Source organism: Lampris incognitus, chromosome 2 (genome assembly GCF_029633865.1).
Source record: "Lampris incognitus isolate fLamInc1 chromosome 2, fLamInc1.hap2, whole genome shotgun sequence".
Taxonomy (NCBI): domain Eukaryota; kingdom Metazoa; phylum Chordata; class Actinopteri; order Lampriformes; family Lampridae; genus Lampris; species Lampris incognitus.
Window position 1 is genome coordinate 107,299,536 of NC_079212.1, and position 19,342 is coordinate 107,318,877.

The following is a 19,342-nucleotide window of genomic DNA, read 5'->3' on the forward strand; positions in this document are numbered from 1 at the left end:
AGGGGGGCATGGGAGTTTGACCAGCCAGTCTACATGTGTTTTGTGGAATTGGAGAAGGCTAATGACCATGTACTCCGGGGCACTCTGTGGGGGGTACTGCAGGAGTACGGGGTACCGGGGCAGTTACTACAAACCATTCGGTCCTTGTATAACCAAAGTGAGAGCTGTGCCTGCATTCTCGGCACAAAGTCAAACACGTTTTTGATGGGTGTCATACTCCGCCAAGGTTGTCCCTTGTCTCCGATTCTGATTGTGATATTCATGGACAGGATCTCAAGGTGCAGCCAAGGTGAGGTGTGTGTCCATTTTGTGAACCTCAAAATTGCATCTCTGCTCTTCGCAGATGATGTGGTTTTGTTGGCTTCATCAGAACACAACCTCCAGCGCACACTGGGGCGGTTTGCAGCTGAGTGTGAAATGGCTGGGATGAGAGTCAGCACCTCCAAGTCTGAGGCCATGGTTCTCTACCGGAAAATGGTGGATTGCTCCCTCCGGGTTGGGAATGAGTTGTTGCCTCAAGTGAAGGAGTTCAACTATCTAGGGTAAGATGGTGCGGGAGATTGACTGGCAGATTGGTGCAGCGTCAGCAGTAATACGGGTGTTGTACCGGACCGTTGCGGTGAAGAGGGTGCTGAGCCAGAAGGCAAAGCTCTCAATTTACCAGTCAATCTTCGTTCCAACCCTCACCTATGGTCATGAGCTTTGGATAGTGACTGAAAGGGTGAGATCACGGATACAAGCGGCTGAAATGAGTTTCCTCCGTAGGGTGTGTGGGTTCAGCCTTAGAGATAGGGTGAGGAGCTCGGACATCCAGAGGGAGCTCGGAAATAATGAGGGAAGGGAATGTCAAAAGGAATAGCATGTCATCCAGGCTACCGCTGCCTTATTCTTCCTGCAAATGAAAAGCTACTCCCACTCTTCAACTCAAACTCTTGACCCGATGGTTTTCAGTTTGCAGAAGAGCAAAATCTTGGGGCAGAAATTAAACAATATTGATACACCGTTTGACATAGGGGTGACACTAAAGAATATGTCGAGTTTATATTCTAATTTTAAAAACTGATGAATAAATGTGAATTCCTGGTTTCATGGTCATTATGTATAATAACAAGTACTTTTACAATTCAGTTTTTTGTAATGTTTTTAGTACAATTAATCAGCAGATTACAGATAACCCTAATATATATCTACTCATATATTTTCGTAATGTGTGTGTGTGTGGTGTTAGTGTGTGTGTGGGTTAGTTAGTGTAGATAGCGGGACCGAAAACTAAAGCATTTATGATCCTAATTCTTTTCGGAGGTGGTAGGTATTGTCTCAGGGAGTAAGGGAAAAATCCCAGAAAATTAAAATTATGCATAATTATGCATAAATATGCAAAATATGCATTTCCCTAAAAATGGCTAAAAGCCACTTTTCTCGGCATTTCAGATGACTCTGAGCATCTTTGATTTTTTCACCTACAGTGCATCCGGAAAGTATTCACACCCCTTCACTTTCCCCACATTTTGTTATGTTACAGCCTTATTCCAAAATGGGTTAAATTCCTTTTTTCTCTCATCAATCTACATACAATACTCCATAATGACAAAGCGAAAAAGGTTTTGTAGAAATTTTTGCAAATTTATTAAAAATAAAAAACTGAAATATTGCATGTACATAAGTATTCACACCCTTTACTCAGTACTTGGTTGAGGCACCTTGGCAGCGATTACAGCCTCAAGTCTTCTTGGGTATGAAGCTACAAGCTTGGCACACCTATATTTGGGGTATTCCTCCCATTCTTCTCTGCAGATCCTCTCGAGCTCTGTAAGGTTAGATGGGGAGTGTCGCTGCACAGCTATTTTCAGGTCTTTCCAGAGATGTTCAATGGGGTTCAAGTCTGGGCTCGGGCTGGGCCACTCAAGGACATTCACAGACTTGTCCCGAAGCCACTCCTTCATTGTCTTGGCTGTGTGCTTAGGGTCGTTGTCGTGTTGAAAGGCAAACTTTCGCCCCAGTCTGAGGTCCTGAGCGCTCTGGAGCAGGTTTTCATCAAGGATCTCTCTGTACTTTGCTCCATTCATCTTTCCCTTGATGCTGACTAGTGTCCCAGTTCCTGCCGCTGAAAAACATCCCCACAGCATGATGCTGCCACCACCATGCTTCACTGTAGGGATGGTATTAGCAAGGTGATGAGAGGTGCCTGGTCTCCTCCAGATGTGACATTTGGCATTCAGGCCAAAGAGTTCAATCTTGGTTTCATCAGACCAGAGAATCTTGTTTCTCATGGTCTGAGAGTCCTTTAGGTGCTTTCTGGCAAACTCCAAGCTGGCTGTCATGTGCCTTTTACTGAGCAGAGGCTTCTGTCTGGCCACTCTACCATAAAGGCCTGATTGGTGGAGTGCTGCAGAGATGGTTGTCCTTCTGGAAGGTTCTCCCATCTCCACAGAGGAACGCTGGAGCTCTGTCAGAGTGACCATTGGGTTCTTGGTCAACTCTCTGACCAAGGCCCTTCTCCCCCAGTTGCTCAGTTTGGCTGGGCGGCCAGCTCTAGGAAGAGTCCTAGTGGATCCAAACGTCTTCCATTTACGAATGATGGAAACCACTGTGCTCTTTGGGACCTTCAAAGCTGTAGAAATTTTTGTACCCTTCCCCAGATCTGTGCCTCGATACAATCCTGTCTCGAAGGTCCACAGACAATTCCTTTGACTTCATGGCTTGGTTTCTGCTCTGACATGCACTGTCAACAGTGGGACCTTATATAGACAGGTGTGTGCCTTTCCAAATCATGTCCAATCATTGAATTTACTACGGGTGGACTCCAATCAAGATGTAGAAACATCTCAAGGATGATCAGTGGAAACAGGATGAACCTGAGCTCCATTTTGAGTGTCATAGCAAAGGGGTGTGAATACTTATGTACATGCAATATTTCAGTTTTTTATTTTTAATAAATTTGCAAAAATTTCCACAAAACCTTTTTCACTTTGTCATTATGGGGTATTGTGTGTAGATTGATGAGGGGAAAAAAGGAATGTAATCCATTTTGGAATAAGGCTGTAACATAACAAAATGTGGGGAAAGTGAAGGGGTGTGAATACTTTCCGGATGCACTGTATATAAAAAAAATTTCTGGGACTTAGAAATGTTTTGGCATCATGCAAAATACGCATTTTTGCAAAAATGCACTTATGATCCTAATTTTTTTTGGAGGTGGTAGATATTGTTCCAGAGAGGACCAGAAAAACAGCCGAAAATTAAAATAATAATAATTATGCAAAATATGCATTTTCTAAAAATGGCTAAAAACCACTTTTCTCGGCATTTCAGATGATTCTGAGCATTTAGGGGGAGGGAGTTGGAGTGGGGGGGGTAAACCACTTTTCTCGGCATTTCAGATGATTCTGAGCATTTGGGGGGAGGGAGTTGGAGTGGGGGGGGGGTTTAGGGGCAGGGGGAAGGCGGTAAGCTGGCGGGATGAAGAGGAGGGAGATTTAGACGGGTGGATAACCAAACCGCTACACTGTGGCGGGGTTCTTCTAGTATATTTATGTATCTACTCATATATTTTCGGAATGTGTGTGTGTGTGTGGCGTCAGTGTGTGTGTGTGTTAGTTAGTGTAGATAGCGGGACCGAAAACTAAAGCATTTATGATCCTAATTCTTTTTGGAGGTGGCAGGTATTGTCTCAGCGAGTAAGGGGAAAACCCCAGAAAATTAAAATTATGCATAAATGTGCAAAATATGCATTTTTCTAAAAATGGCTAAAAACCACTTTTCTTGGCATTTCAGATGATTCTGAGCATCTTTGATTTTTTCACCTATATAAAAAAATGTTTCAACTCCCATATTTTCGTAATGTGTGTGTGTGTATGGTGTTAGTGTGTGTGTGTGTGTGTTAGTTAGTTAGTGTAGATAGCGGGATTGAAAACTAAAGCATTTATGATCCTAATTCTTTTTGGAGGTGGTAGGTATTGTCTCAGAGAGTAAGGGAAAACCCCCAGACAATTAAAATTATGCATAAGTATGCATAAATATGCAAAATATGCATTTTTCTAAAAACGGCTAAAAACCACTTTTCTCTGCATTTCAGATGATTCTGAGCATCTTTGATTTTTTTCACCTATATAAAAAAAAATTTCTGGGACAAACGTTTTGGCATTATGCAAAATAAATGCATTTTTGCAAAAATGCACTTATGATCCTAATTTTTTTGGAGGTGGTAGGTATTGCTCTAGAGAGGACCAGAAAAATAGCAGAAAATTAAAATAATTATAATAATTTGCATAATTATGCAAAATATGCATTTTCTAAAAATGGCTAAAAACCACTTCTCCCGGCATTTCAGATGATTCTGAGCATTTTGGGGGAGGGAGTTGGAGTGGGGGGGGGGTCTAGGGGCACGGGGAAGGCGGTTAGCTGGCAGGATGAAGAGGAGGGAGATTTAGACGGGTGGATAACCAAACCGCTACTTGTAGCGGGGTTCTTCTAGTATATATATATATATATACACACACATATATATACATATTTTTTTTGTTTGTTTTTTTAAAATATGTATATATTCTGACATTATCTGCATCAATTTCATCGGTCAAGTGTGCTTATGCATACGGGGAATTTGACTCTGGTTTACAGCAACTTCTATTACTTGCATATATCACTTACAGGGAAAAAACAAAAAACAAACGAAAATCAAAATAAATAAATGTAATAATAAATACAATACTGGATGTGAGTATGTATCCACAACAGGTATGTCACTACTATACAGAATTTTCTTATGGTTGAATAATTAATAACTTATGCTTACATATTATATTATATACTAATATTATAACTTTGCAACGCATTATGCTTATATATTATGTATACTTATCTACTACCACTTTCGGCTGCTCCCGTGAGGGGTCGCCACAGCAGATGATCCATTTCCATCGCTTCCTGTCCTCTGCATCTTCCTTTGTCACACCAGCCACCTCCATGTCCTCCCTCACCACCAGAGGAGCCGTAAGTGGGTATTAATGTTATGAAGATTCTAAGGGCGCCAGACTAGAGGGGGTGCCACAACGGTGCTCAAAAATGTTGAAAATAAAAATAAATAAATAAATAAAAGAGTTTTAAAAAATCAGTCATTCTTCAGAAATGTTATTAAAATGACAATAATTTAAAATGTACATTGTTTGTTTGTAAAAAAAATCCAGTCGACAGCATCTGTTTTAAATCCTGACCCTCCCTCCCCCTAAATGGTTTAGTCCACGTCTCAGTTTTGTTGAAGACCTACCTCTCCGATTTGCGATCCACAGGAAGGAGAGATCAACAAGAAAGAGCCCACAGGTTCAATCTGGGCTATGGTGATATCACATTTCTTTTTGTTAAGAGCATTTTATATGTAAATTGTCAAACTAAGAAAACGGGTCCCTTATTGGAGAAGCTGTTGATGAGGGGATTGTTGGGCAAGCTGGTAGCATGGGGTGAAGGTAGAGGAAGGGCTTTAATGTTTAGAGAAGTCACGAAAATGATAAAATAATTATTTGATTAAATAAATAAAGGGCGCTCAGTCATATTCTTTATAGGGGCGCAAAATCTCTGGCGGCACCCCTGCTCACCACATCTATAAACTTCCTCTTTGGCCTTCCTCTTTTCCTCTTGCCTGGCAGCTCCATGTTCAGCATCCTTCTCTCAATATACCCAGCATCTCTCCTCCACACATGTCCAAGCCATCTCAATCTTGCCTCTCTTGTCAAACCTGAGCTCTCCCTCCAATATACTCGTTCCTAATCCTGTCCTACGTCACTCCCAATGCAAATCTTAACATTATCAACTCTGCCACCTCCAGCTCGGCCTCTTGTCTTTTCGACAGAACCACTGTCTCCAAAGCATACAACATAGTTGGTCTCACTACCATCTTGTACATCTTCCCTTTAACTATTGATGGTACCCTTCTATTGTAAATCACTCCTGACATTCTTATCCATGTGTCTGACATTCTTGTGTAAGAAGTGGGGGGTTGTTGTGAAGCGTCTGGTGTGTTGGTGTAGTGTTCTGTGCCTGTCACATCTCACTCTCAACCTTCACTGCTGGCTAGCAGAAATGCGAACAAGAGAGCCGAGCGCGTAAGTCTCTCCCTGCCGGTACATAGCCTCTCCAACAGCAAGCTCTGTGTAGTGCCTCCTCGTGGCAACACACAGGAACTGGTTACACCTTGGACCCTGGCTGAACTACAAGGGACTCGGAGGAGGTCTGGCCCCTAGACGTGCAGTACACAGGCCCACCGGTGTGTGGATATTCCCTGATGCCCATGAACCAGCCCCCAGCTATGGGTTAAATAGTGCCACTGCCTAGTGGATGCCTCGGGAGAGGAATAGGCTACGGGAGTAAACATCTACAGAAAATCAATGTCTACAGTGCTGTTGCTTTTTGTTTTTCTTGCCCTTTTGTATCTGTTTAAGTCGGAGAGTACTGCTGGCGTCGTGTGTGGCTGCCGCTTCTCCCTCTCGTAGCCCCCCCCCTTCCCATCCACCCCTGTATGTTTGTGTTATGTTTATCTGTTATCTTATTTCACCGCTGTTTATTGTAAAGCGACTTTGAGTGTTAGAAAAGTGCTATATAAGTTTGATTTATTATTAATATTATTATTATTATTATTATTGTTATTATCCACCCACTCCACCCTGCCTGCACTCTCTTCTTCACCTCTCTCCCACACTCCCTGTTACTCTCAACAGTTGACCACAAGTATTTAAACTCATCCACCTTCATTACCTCTACTCCTTGCATCCTCACCATTCTGCTAGCCTCTTCCTCGTTCACTTATATGTATTCCGTCTTGCTCGTACTGATTTTGATTCCTCTTCTCTCCAGTGCAAACCTCCACCTCTCCAGGCTGTCCTCAACCTGTTCCTTATTTGCTACAGATCAGAATATCATCCGCGAACATCATAGTCTATGGAGACTCCTGACTAAACTTGTCTATTAACCTGTCTATCTACTACTACTACTGCTACTACTTTCAGCTGCTCCCGTTAGGGGTCGCCACAGCGGATCATCCGTTTCCATTTCTTCCTGTCTTCTGCATCTTCCTCTGTCACACCAGCATGTCCTCTCTTACCACATCCATAAACCTCCTCTTTGGCTTCTCTTTTCCTCTTCCCTGGCAGCTCCATATTCAGCATCCTTCTCCCAATATACCCAGCATCTCTCCTCCACACATCTCTAAGCCATCTCAATCTTGCCTCTCTTGCATTGTCTCCAAACCATCCAACCTGAGCTGTTCATCTAATATAATTGTTCCTAATGCTGTACTTCTTCGTCACTCCCAATGATAATCTGCCACCTCCAGCTCCACCTCCTGTCTTTTCATCAGTGCCAATGTCTCCAATCCATATAACATAGCTGGTCTCACAACCATCTTGTAAGCCTTCCTTTTAACTCTTGCTAGTACCCTTCTGTCGCAAATCACTCCTGACACTCTTCTCCACCCACTCCATCCTGCCTGCACTCTCTTCTTTACCTCTCTTCTGCATTCCCTGTCACTTTGAACAGTTGACCCCAAGTATTTAAACTCATATGCCTTTGTCCCTTCTACTCCTTGCATCCTCACCATTAGGTCATCACAGGTCTTTTAACCTGTCCATCACCAATGAAAATAAGAAAGGGCTCAGAGCCAATCCTTGATATAATCCCACCTGCATCTTGAACCCATCCGTCATTCCTACCACACACTTCACCGCTGTCACACTGCCCTCATACTACATATTCTGCACCACTCTTACATACTTCTCTGCCAATTCTGACTTCCTCATACAATAATACCACACCTCCTCTCTTGGCACCCTGTCATATGCTTTCTCTAAATCTACAAAGACAAAATGCATTTCCTTCTGACCTTCTCTATATTTCTCCATCAACATTCTCAAAGCAAACATTGCATCTGTGGTGCTCTGTCATGGCATGAAACCATACTGCTGCTCGCTAATCATCACCTCTCCTCTTAACCTAGCTTCTATTACTCTTTCTCATATCTTCCTGCTGTGGCTGATCAACTTTATACCTCTGTAGTTGCTACAGTTCTGCACATTGTCCTTATTCTTGAAAATCGGTGCCAGTATACTTCTTCTCCACTCCTTAGGCATCCTCTCACTTTCCAAGATTGTGTTAAACAATCTAGTTAAAGCTCCATTGCCATCTCACCGATAAAATCTCCATGCCTCCACAGGTGTGTCATCAGCACCAACTGCCTTTCCACTCTTCATCCTCTCCATAGCTGCCCTCACTTCCTCCTTGCTAGTCCATATGCACTTCTTGATTCACTATCTCCACATCATCCAACCTTTTCTCTCTTATTTTCTTCATTCACCAGACCCTCAAAATACCCCTTCTGCCTTCTTAACACACTTGATTTGCTTGTCATCACATTTCCATCTCTATTTTCATCACCCTAACCTGCTCTACATTGTTCCCAGCTTGGTCCCTCTGTCTAGCCAATTAGTAAAAGTCATTTTCTCCTTCCTTAGCATCCAACCTCTCATTCAGTTCTCCATATGCCTTTTCCTTTGTCTTCGCCACCTCTCTCTTCACTTTATGCTGCATCTCCTTGTATTCATGTCTACTTTCTTCATCTCTCTGCTGGCCAACAGTACCAGTGGTGGTCATTGGTAACCCAGGCTTCGACTGATCTGGTATGGAAATCTGATATACTATTGCATATTTGATTTGGCAAAGGTTCCTGATGCAACCTGCCCCATTTATCTGTTCTTGGGCCAGAAACTAAGAATTTACTGGCTTGAGCATTCTTAGTGGCTGGGTTATTATATTATAATAGATTATATTATATTATCCATCCATTGAGCCGTTACTCTCAACAGTTGCACACCAAACCTGAAAGACTGTTATTGTTATCTAGGAACCAAGTCTACTGCAAGGGCAGATAACCCCTCAGACTTGGCTACAAGAGTAGAGTAGTCTACCTATCCCTTGTTTAGCTAGAAAAAAGACATACGTTGTTGTTGTTATCATTGTTCTAATGAAAAAAAGAGTTCCTTGAGTTAACTAGCTAAGAAAAAAAACATGGTTTTAAATGTTACTTGTTGTGTTGATTGGTTGACTGTGAACGTGTACATCGCACTTTTGAAGAGTCTATGTCGGAGGTTTGTATTTGAAGGGGAGGAGTGTAATGTATTGGCATTGAGATAGCAGTATTGGAGCTCCCTCTCCGGGTGCTGGGTGTGTTCTCTGCTGTGTTGTAGACATGCACTATTGGTTGGGTATGGATTAAAGAACTGCAAGACCTACACCGTTGTCTCAGTCTCTGTAATGTATATTAACTTAGACGTTATACCAGTATATTACAGTTACTATATCGACTAACTTAAACAACAGATGACAAAAATGTCAGAACAAATTCAGAGCAGGAGGTCCAGCTGCCCAGGCCTCACAACTTGCTCCCCCCCCTTTTTTTTTTGTCCCGACACCCTACCAACCCATGCTGTCCTCAGCCACAACATTCTCATCTGGATATGGATCCCTGAAATTGCTACCCACGCTCTTGTCTACTGTGCCTGGAAAACACCAGGGGTATAAAAATGTCCTATTGGGTGCATCCTGTCCTTACAAAAGCAATTTTCCCTTCCATATGTGTGTCTATATCCAGCATGAGAGACCCTAGCACTGAAACAGAGCACCAACCCTGTGTTTTTTATACCTTCAGGTTTTTCTTCAGCTAAACAGGAACTTTTTTACCACAACCTTCCTCCTCAGGTAGAAACTTGTGCTTTATGCTAACAAAGCAAAACCAACTCTAACCTTGACCTTAACTCTAAACCAAAACAAGTTCCCTGAAGTGGATATTGGGGAGCATATGTCAGCCTGACTCATGATTCTAAATTCCCATTGCCCTAAATAGATTGTGGTTTGCATAGAGCTATATCCCACAGGGTGTTAACTTTTCACCGAGGGATCATGCTCTCATTTTCTCTGCTAAAATTTTATTTATTTATTTAGTTGATTTCCTTGATGCTGCAGACCTGTGGATTATATTTTTATTTTTTATTTTTTTAACCTGGCTTTGTGAGGCTATTATGTGCTTCAAGGGGTAAAATTCAATTGGATTTCAGCTGTAGAAAAAAAGTACGTCTTCAAATAATGGCCAGATCAATTTCATAAAATTGCCTGTCTGTCTGTCTGTCTTTGTGGAGGCCTGTTGCAGTTCCCATTACATGAGATAGTGCCTGTGTGTATATGTATGTGCGTGCATGTGTGTGAGACAGAGAATCAGATCAGAAAAGAAAGGAAGAGAAAAGAGATATCCACATGCGTCATGATGACATCTCACATTATGCCTTGTCTCCAGGCATTGTCCTCATTGTCCCCATAAAAAAACAGCCTGCTCCAAGTAGATAGGCTGTCTTGAACACAGCAGTACAAAACAAGTTTCTTCTTCCTTTTACGTTTCTCCAGTTCAGCGGTACTTTAAAAACCAATATGCTAACATGTCCAGAGAGCAGCATGCCAAGACATTGTAGCTCGTAATCAACAAAACAGCATTGGCGTTGTCGGGCGTCCGGGTAGTGTAGCGGTCTATTCCGTTGCCCACCAACACAGGGATCTCCGGTTCGAATCCCCATGTTACCTCTGGCTTGGTCGGGCATCCCTAGAGACACAACTGGCCGTGTCTGCGGGGGGGGAGCCAGATGTGGGTATGTGTCTTGTCACTGCATTAGTGCCTACTCTGGTCGGTCGGGACGCCTGTTCAGGGAGGGAGGGGGAACTGGGGGGAATAGCATGATCCTCCCATGCGCTACATCCCCCTGGTGAAACTCCTCACTGCCAGGTGAAAAGAAGCAGCTGGCGACTCCACATGTGTCGGAGGAGGCATGTGGTAGTCTGCAGCCCTCCCTAGCTGGGCAGAGGGGGTGGAGCGGCTCAGAGAGCGGGGTGATTGGCCGAGTACAATTGGGAAGAAGAGGTGGGGGAAAAAAATTGGCGTTGTCATAGTTTTCAGATGGTACAAGACTGAAACGCCAGTCAAAGAGTTGCTAAGTGACAGTGTGCATGGATGAAGTAAACACGGGAGCTGACTGGACCCATGGATCTAATGAGACTCAGACTGATCTCATAAAAATACCGGTGAGAAAGATGATGGCCTGTTTGATTGACTGAAGTGGCGGTTTTGCCTGCATGTCTGCATCAGTCTGTTTTACCATCTCAATCTCTCTGCTGGTGTAAGTGTATGATCTTTTACCTCTCAACCTGAACCAGTCTGAACACTTTGGTGTATGTCTGCTTTTTCTTCATCTGGGTTTCTCAACGTCTATCTCACCATCTCCAAGTGCAATTTAAGTGAATGTCTCTCTACCCTTCAGTTTGTCCATATTGGCTGCCTGTTAGTCTGTCAGCCTGCTTGGCTTGCTTTTCCATTTGCAGGGCAGTGAAATTGTCTCATTGCAAATATATTCTTCTTAATTAATATGTAAATGTAGTGACATTTTCCACAGAATTTTATTTATTTTCGGCATCACAATCTAATGAATACAAAGTTCAAATTCCTCTTTCTTTTCTGTTTGTCCTCAAAGCTTTCTCAAACTCTATTTTTCGGATCGATGTAAACTTTAAAATTAGCAAATGAGGCGATGTAAAATGTGTGCTAATATTAATATTGACATAGGAACTACATTCTGATCTGCTTTTGCTTTTCTCTTTCTTTTTTCTTTTCTTTTGTTTTATTTCTTTCATCCTACCTCACAGGATCTATTAAGGTGACAGACATACATGACTATGCATGAATACAGAATGAGTTCAGAAATCGTCCAGCCAACCCTTACAGAATATGACGTTTGAACACACACACATCATCATCATCATCATCATCATCGGCGGTCACTTGAACTCGAGTATGACTGTCCTCCTAGGTCCTTGTGGGTATCCTTGCGGGAGGAAGCCTGCGCATGACAGCTTTTTACGTGGAGTGGCTGATGTGCCTGCAGCCACCACATGGTCCTTGGCAGGGGCTGGCCAGAGTTCAATGGCACGGAGAACCAAGACAACTGGGGACCACCCTCTGTTCCAGCCCTCATCTGCCTTCACTGGTATTGTCTTCTGCCAGTTCCATCGTTAAGGTCTTAGTTGGATTGCGCTTTGTCTGGAACCCCCCCCCCCTCTTGACCTATCCACCTTGGCTGAGCCTACCAGGAGCCAAGCTCTGGACGGCAAGGCTCTTGGGATCATCGGTACACATAAGCTTCTCCACCACAGCAAGGTGGCAATTGCCAATCCAGGAGAACACACACACACACACACCATTTCACATTGTCTCTCTAAGCTTTTGTGGGTGGGCTGCTATTCAGCTAATTGATTTGAATGCAAAGGTGGTGGTTCCCTGCCTTCCAAAGGTAACCAGCTGTTAGCATTAATGACCTGTGGCCACCACACATGTAGAAGGGCATTTTCTCACACACACATACATGCACACACACACGCACGCATGCACACACACACACACACACACACACACACACACACACACACACACACACACACACACACACACACACACACCAATATGGTTTAGGAGGACTTTGCTCAAAAAACAAGTTGTATGCTGATTTTGCAGGACACGCCTTTCTCATTGTTCCCCAAAGACATGGTGAAGCTAAAAATCTTTTACTCCAAAGACAAATTTCATTTCAGAGTTTGACTACACAAAACAACACTTACGTATAATATGGCAACTTGAAAATATACAACTCTATAAGGAACCCCTCCTATGGCCCCACTAATGACACAAATGGTAAATGGAACCGCCCAGTTTGTAAGAACAGCTGTTATACAACACACTAAAAAGTAATTTCACTGCCTTAAAGGCCCAGACGTCTTATAATGGCACATGGCCAAACACACACACACACACACACACACACACACACACACAAAATAAATAAACAAATAAACAATTGTTCATTGTGTAAATGATTACTTGAAAGAGGAGGACACATTCTCACACACAAACACAATGTTTGTATAGTATGTCAGTTATGTTTAAGAGGGGCTTTTGACCTCACAAAGACTGTTGACAGTAAGTAGGGCAGCTGGCGCATCCACAAGCTCTGCCTCATTAACATCCTGAAAAAGAAAAAGAAAGACCTCACACAAATCACACCTTAAACAAATACAGAACCTCAAAAAGCAAGTTTAAAGCAAATTACACAATAAGCGTGGTCACCTTTCATAAGGACGAGCCATGCATATCCTCAATATTCAAGAGAAATCCTCTCAGAAATACAGGAAGTGGTTGGAGAACTGTGGCACGTCTTATGTGTAAGTCATGTAATTCCTAAATAGAACCAAATAACTGCACTTCATTGCATTCATGTATTAAATGAAGTGCATAAAATAAACACTAACTGTGCTTGTCTGAGTTGTAATTATAGCAGGAACTGTCCTTGGCCCAAACAAATGGATATTATAGTACTGATAATGCTTTTTAGCTTCACAGCATTCTGATTTAAGATTACTCAGATCCCTCCTCATTGGCCGGTTCTCACTCAGGTAGGGCTTAACAGGCTAGACACACAGGAAAAACTCAAGACTGTGTAGCCACACAAAGTGATTACACTGCCAAAAAAAAGACAGGAAGCAGCAGCACATGAAGCTGCCACCACTGCCATCCTTCCATCCATTATCCGAACCACATATCCTGCTCTCGGAATACTCTTCTAGTGATATACGGTAAAGAGAAAAGTATAGCTGATGTTTTAGCACTTCGTTCAAAAAATAAAAGCTGATAAAGGTGATGTAACAGCCTTGCTTATATGTGAACATCCATCCATCCATTATTCAGACTGCTTATCCTACTCTCAGGGTCAAAGGGATGCTGGAGCCTATCCCAGCAGTCATTGGGCAGCAGGTGGGGAAACACCCTGGACAGGCTGCCAGACCATCACAGATCATAAAACACAAATCCTGACTAAATAAGAGAAATGACAGACATATGAGTTAACTTAATAAACTAATTCAAAACCTCACATTGCACTGTTGTAACCTTTTTTTTCTTTTTTTTTTCTCCCAATTGTATCCGGCTTATTACCCCATTCTTCTGAGCCATCCCAGTCACTGCTCCACCCTCTCTGCCAATCCGGAGAGGGCTGCAGACTACCACATGCCTCCTCCAATACATGTGAGTTGCCAGCCACTTCTTTTCACCTGACAGTGAGGAGTTTAACCAGGAGGACGTAGACCGTGGGAGGATCATGCTATTCCCCCCTGACCCCCTTTCCCCCCAACTGACCAGAGGAGGCGCTAGTGCAGCGACCAGGACACATACCCACATCCGGCTTCCCACCCGCAGACACAGCCAGTTGTGTCTGTTGGGATGCCTGACCAAGCCGGCGGTAACAGGGGGATTCGAACCGGCGATCCCTGTGTAAGGCACTGTTATAACTTTGACATAGGCCATCTAGTACAAGTTCATCATGGACCTTCAAGATTTCAGTAAAAGTGCCAGTAATCCTTCCAGCTCTGCATGCCCTCTTTCTAAACAAGGTGTCATGCATCAAGTGTGGAGTGTGGTGATAAAGCGCTTCATAGAGTATGTTGCATAGGTTCAGATTTCTAATCCACTGGAATTCTGCATACACCTACATTAAAAAAAATAAAGTAAAAGACCCTCAAAAGAAATGAAACTTCTAGCACTGGAACTGATGGATGGTTATCCAGTGAGTGATTACAGGGTTGGAACAAGACACATGGTAACCTTAATAAGTATTATCATCATAAAAGGTTGGTTAATGACATTAAATGGTGATCAACTCTATTTTGTGCAAACTTTGGGTTGTAGTGACTATTAGTTTAATGTGATGGTGAAGGGTATCACATTTAAACAACATGTCCATTGATAATTTATCTGGTTTCACCTTTGTCCATTGATATATTTTTCCCCTATGTCTTGTGTGTATTTGTTTTCAACTTTATCTGTGTCACATCCTTTCTGTCAGCCAAAATATTAAAATCTGTACACAATTTACACAACACAATTGCCTGTCTTACTTTGTTACATTAAAATTTGGGCAATTCTGTTGCATGCACTAATCAACATTACATGTGCACACTGAGTAACCATTAAATCTGATCTCTTTGTCTCTTTCACAGATTAAGAATTTGCAAAATGTCCACCTCAACGGTGCTGAAAGTTGTCTTGGATGACAATGACTGCCAAAGACTCATGTTTAAAAATGAACTCGTTGAGGAGGTAAAGAGAAAGTGTGACCTTAGTTGTAACCTCAGACTTCAATTCATATATTCACTATTCGGCAATGAATTTCCGAACCTCACATCGATGGATAAACTCCAGGATAGAGAAACAATTAAATTAATGCAGATTGAGCATTTATCTTCAGCTTCCCATGTGCTGAAACCTTTTTGAGTTTGCCCTCCACTACTGCTCTCCTCACTCACTCTTCTTCACCTGGCAGTGCATCATCATCATCTTATGGGTCTCTTGACACAGACATTCTGCCCTCACCCGAGTCAGTAAACTTAACATTCTCAAGATCAGCTTGGCCTGTCAGTTTCCTTGTGCCCCCGTTCTCTTATGTTTCTGAGTTAAAACTGCTGCTCACAAAGACAATAGCATGGTGCTTATTCCAGATGTCTAAACTAAGGACCCTCGTATTAAATCATCCTTGCTTGACTGAGAGCGGTTCTCTGACTGGTTATGTCAGATGAAGGACTAGTTTGGTGAATAAACTTGCCATATACCACCCTCATCTGAGTTACTGAAGTGATGATAAATTCCCTGAAGCACAAGCCAGAAGGAAAGTCAAGTCCTGCTGCTGCCATTAAGAAACCGCGGCAGTCTGAAGTGAACTACTGCCCTCTCTATCCCATTGGAGAATCTGAGACAAATGTAGAAAAGCTCAGAGAAGAACGTCTCTCAGCTGTCAAAAGAAAGAATAACAGGGAGGTGGTAAAGATTGAAATGGAAAACTTTTGCAAATAGAAGGAATTTGTGGTTTCCAATCACACATGGTAGAGGCCTTCAAGGCAAGATGGCCAGAATTTTTCAAGGTGAGTGAGGTATGGGAGGTTGTTTTTTTTGGGGTTTTTTTTACATGGCATGTTTTTGAAATTATTGTGATTGATAAATCATACAATATTTTAAAATGCAGCATATCCTTAATGTATATTTTTTACTTGTTTAATTTGCAAAAATTGCAAATTAATTCCATAACTTCATTTCTTTTAATATTATTTGATACAACCATGTTGTGTGTGTGGGTGTGTGTGTGTGTGGGGGGGTGCTATATTGTCTTGTCATGTATTGTAGCTATACAATATATTATAACTCTGACTCTGTGCTTTCAGATAAATGCAGAGTTTAAGCGGATTACAATCATGCCCCTCCAATCGACGCCAAAGCAACTCAAATGAAGTGGAAGACTTCAGGATTGTCCTTAAAGGCTATGCAGTGCTGCCAGAGCTCCCAAGTGCAGCCCTTGCAGCTGCCAAGCTGTTTGGTCTTATTTACAACTTGAACCTGGACCACCCTTCTGAACTGAGGTACACCTTGGAGGTGATACACAAAATAATCATAGAGTTGGAAGGCAGCACACTTTGCAAGAGGGCACAAGCTGTAAAACTCAATCACTATGAATGAGATATGTTTGAGTTTGTTCTCCAGATTATATGCCAATTTTCATTCCATAGTTTGTGGTGTTTGTGAATGTCCGTGGGCTTCTGAAAGGTCATTGTATAAGCTACCTACCTCACATACTTTTATTATTCATCTTTTTCTTTTATTACATTCCTACATCATGCACTTTATGTTCACTTTAATCATGTTTGTCTTTGTTTTACATGCCTACCCTATGCACTTTGTTTCATTTAGTTTCATTTAGATTGTTTGAGGTACCTGCAGTGTTTTGAAATATCTCTATGCTTAAAAAGGATTTTCATTTTCTATACTGTGCACGGAAATGTGGGAAATGAAGCAGTTTATTTTGCACTTTTGAGATTCCTCAAAATAAAAAGGTCAGAGGGCCTTAGTTAACGTCTGTTCAGTGTTGCCAGTTAAACAATTTATATTATGGTAAATCTCTCTCTTTTTTTCTGTACATTTGTGGACATTTAAAGAATTGTGTGTTTATCAGTATTGGATCAGTTAGTAACCTTGAACAATATGCATTTCAACTCAAAACTTTATTGCAGACCCAGGGTCCATAACAGACAGACATGGTAAAAAAATGAATCCATAAAAGGTAAGAACCATTGGTAAAAGATAATCCAAGACAATACATAGAGTAAACACAATAAAATTAAATTAAATTAAAGGAACAAATCAGTGTCTTACAAGGAGGCAGCTATACCAATGATGCCACTAACGGGATTGGTAGCGTGTGGCACTGGAGCTTATATTTGTTAATCTCATGATGATTACATTATTAGAGTCATTGAGCTGGCAAATAAATTTATACATGAGATTTCTTAGAATAACCCAAAAAGTATTGACTCCTGCAGCCACAAACATTTCAGGAATCAGGAACACTTTGTCATTTAATTTCATGTAGGTACTTGCACAAATGTTCCCCAGCCCACAGCAGTGCAACACAAAAAAAAAATGCATATCCAAAAAACCACCATAACTACAAGAACACACATACCCAAACTAACGCATATATGTCCAAACAGCACAAAAAAAACCCTGTCCAAGGGAATGAACGCGAGCCAGGATGACTATTGGAACTGCCGGTCTGCATGGGCTAGCTGTTAGCTTAGTCTGCCCCACTTCCACATTTTGACAGATCGCCCTTGGTGTTTCCTCTTCAGGCACAGCTTCGGGCAGGGTCGTGGTCCTTGGGCCCACAGGAGCAACAGACCAAGCTCTCCCAGCCAATCCAGCAACAGCTCTCCCTGCCATCAAATGAAGACAAAACTTAGACGCAGACGTGGACAAAGACACTGCATGGATGGTACTGGGTGAGGCCGCTGCAAACGTGAATTCGCACCATCTTCCCACACCGGAAGTGGAACTTCACTTGCACTATACCATCTAGGTCTTTTTAGTGCTATTCTCATTTCATCAAGTCAAGTCAAGCCAAGTAGGTTTTATTTCCTTTAAGTTACCAAATTCTGAATCAATATAGTATAATAAGAATTAAAAAGAGATACTACGTTGGATCATCTGGCCCTAACAGATTAGGTTCGTTGAACATGAAACCTTTGGGTTTAAATTGTTCAGAAAAATCATGTTTGTCGAATGTATAATTCTTAAGTATATTCCAGTGAAAGATTAATCTTGGGGAAAACATTATTTTATGTTCCGACCGACTGTCGAACCTCAGATCCAGGAGGAACAATGCGGATTCCATCCTGGCCAACTGATAGCCTAGACCATGAAGAGACTACGGACAGTCTCGGCTCCACAGTTTTCAACAGGACAAAAGATGACGATTGGCCTGCACTCTCTGTTGAAGTTGAGGCTTTTCTTAACATCATGGATGGAGAGGTTTTCAGGGATAGCTCGAACAACTGGATTGCTCCCTTACCTTCTCAGGCACCATGCTGTCGACTTCCAAACAATCGAGAGCAAACTCTCAAACAGCTCTGTACTCTCTGGCGCACACTGGAAAAACAGGCCAAATTATCACCACGACCAGCACACACCATCCCAAGGCTGGAATTGTTTGCTGCTCTCCTTGCTGTTGAAATAGCAGAGCTGATTTCCCATGAACTGGACCTTGACATCCAAGCTATGAAGTTTTTTACAGACAGCAAAATTGTGCTGAGTTACTGAAATGAGTTTCCTCCGTAGGGTCTCTGGGCTCAGCCTTAGAGATAGGGTGAGGAGCTTGGACATCCGGAGAGAGCTCGGAGTAGAGTTTCTGCTCCTTTGCATCAAAAGGAGCAAGTTGAGGAGGTTCAGACATCTGATCTGGATGCCTCCTGGGTGCCTTCCTTTGGAGGTTTTCTGGGCACATCCAACTGGGAGGAGACCCCGGGGTAGACTCAGAACTCACTGGAGGGACTACATGTCCAACCTGGCCTGGGAATGCCTTGGGATCCCCCAGGAAGACACAGAGGGCATTGCTGGTGGGAAGGACGTCTGGAGTGCCCTACTTAGCTTGCTGCCACTGCGACCCGACCCCAGAGAAGCGGTTGAAGATGAGATGAGATGAGATGAGATGAGATGAGATGAGATGAGATAATTCTATGTTGCAACCGATGTACATACTTGATTTATTTAAACACAAAATATTTTTTTCTTTATCAGGGTAATTAACCAACAGTTAAAAGTTAGCATTGTTTGTTGGCTGTTTAATCCACACTTAAGTTGTCCACAAAAATAACATGAAACAATTTAAACTAC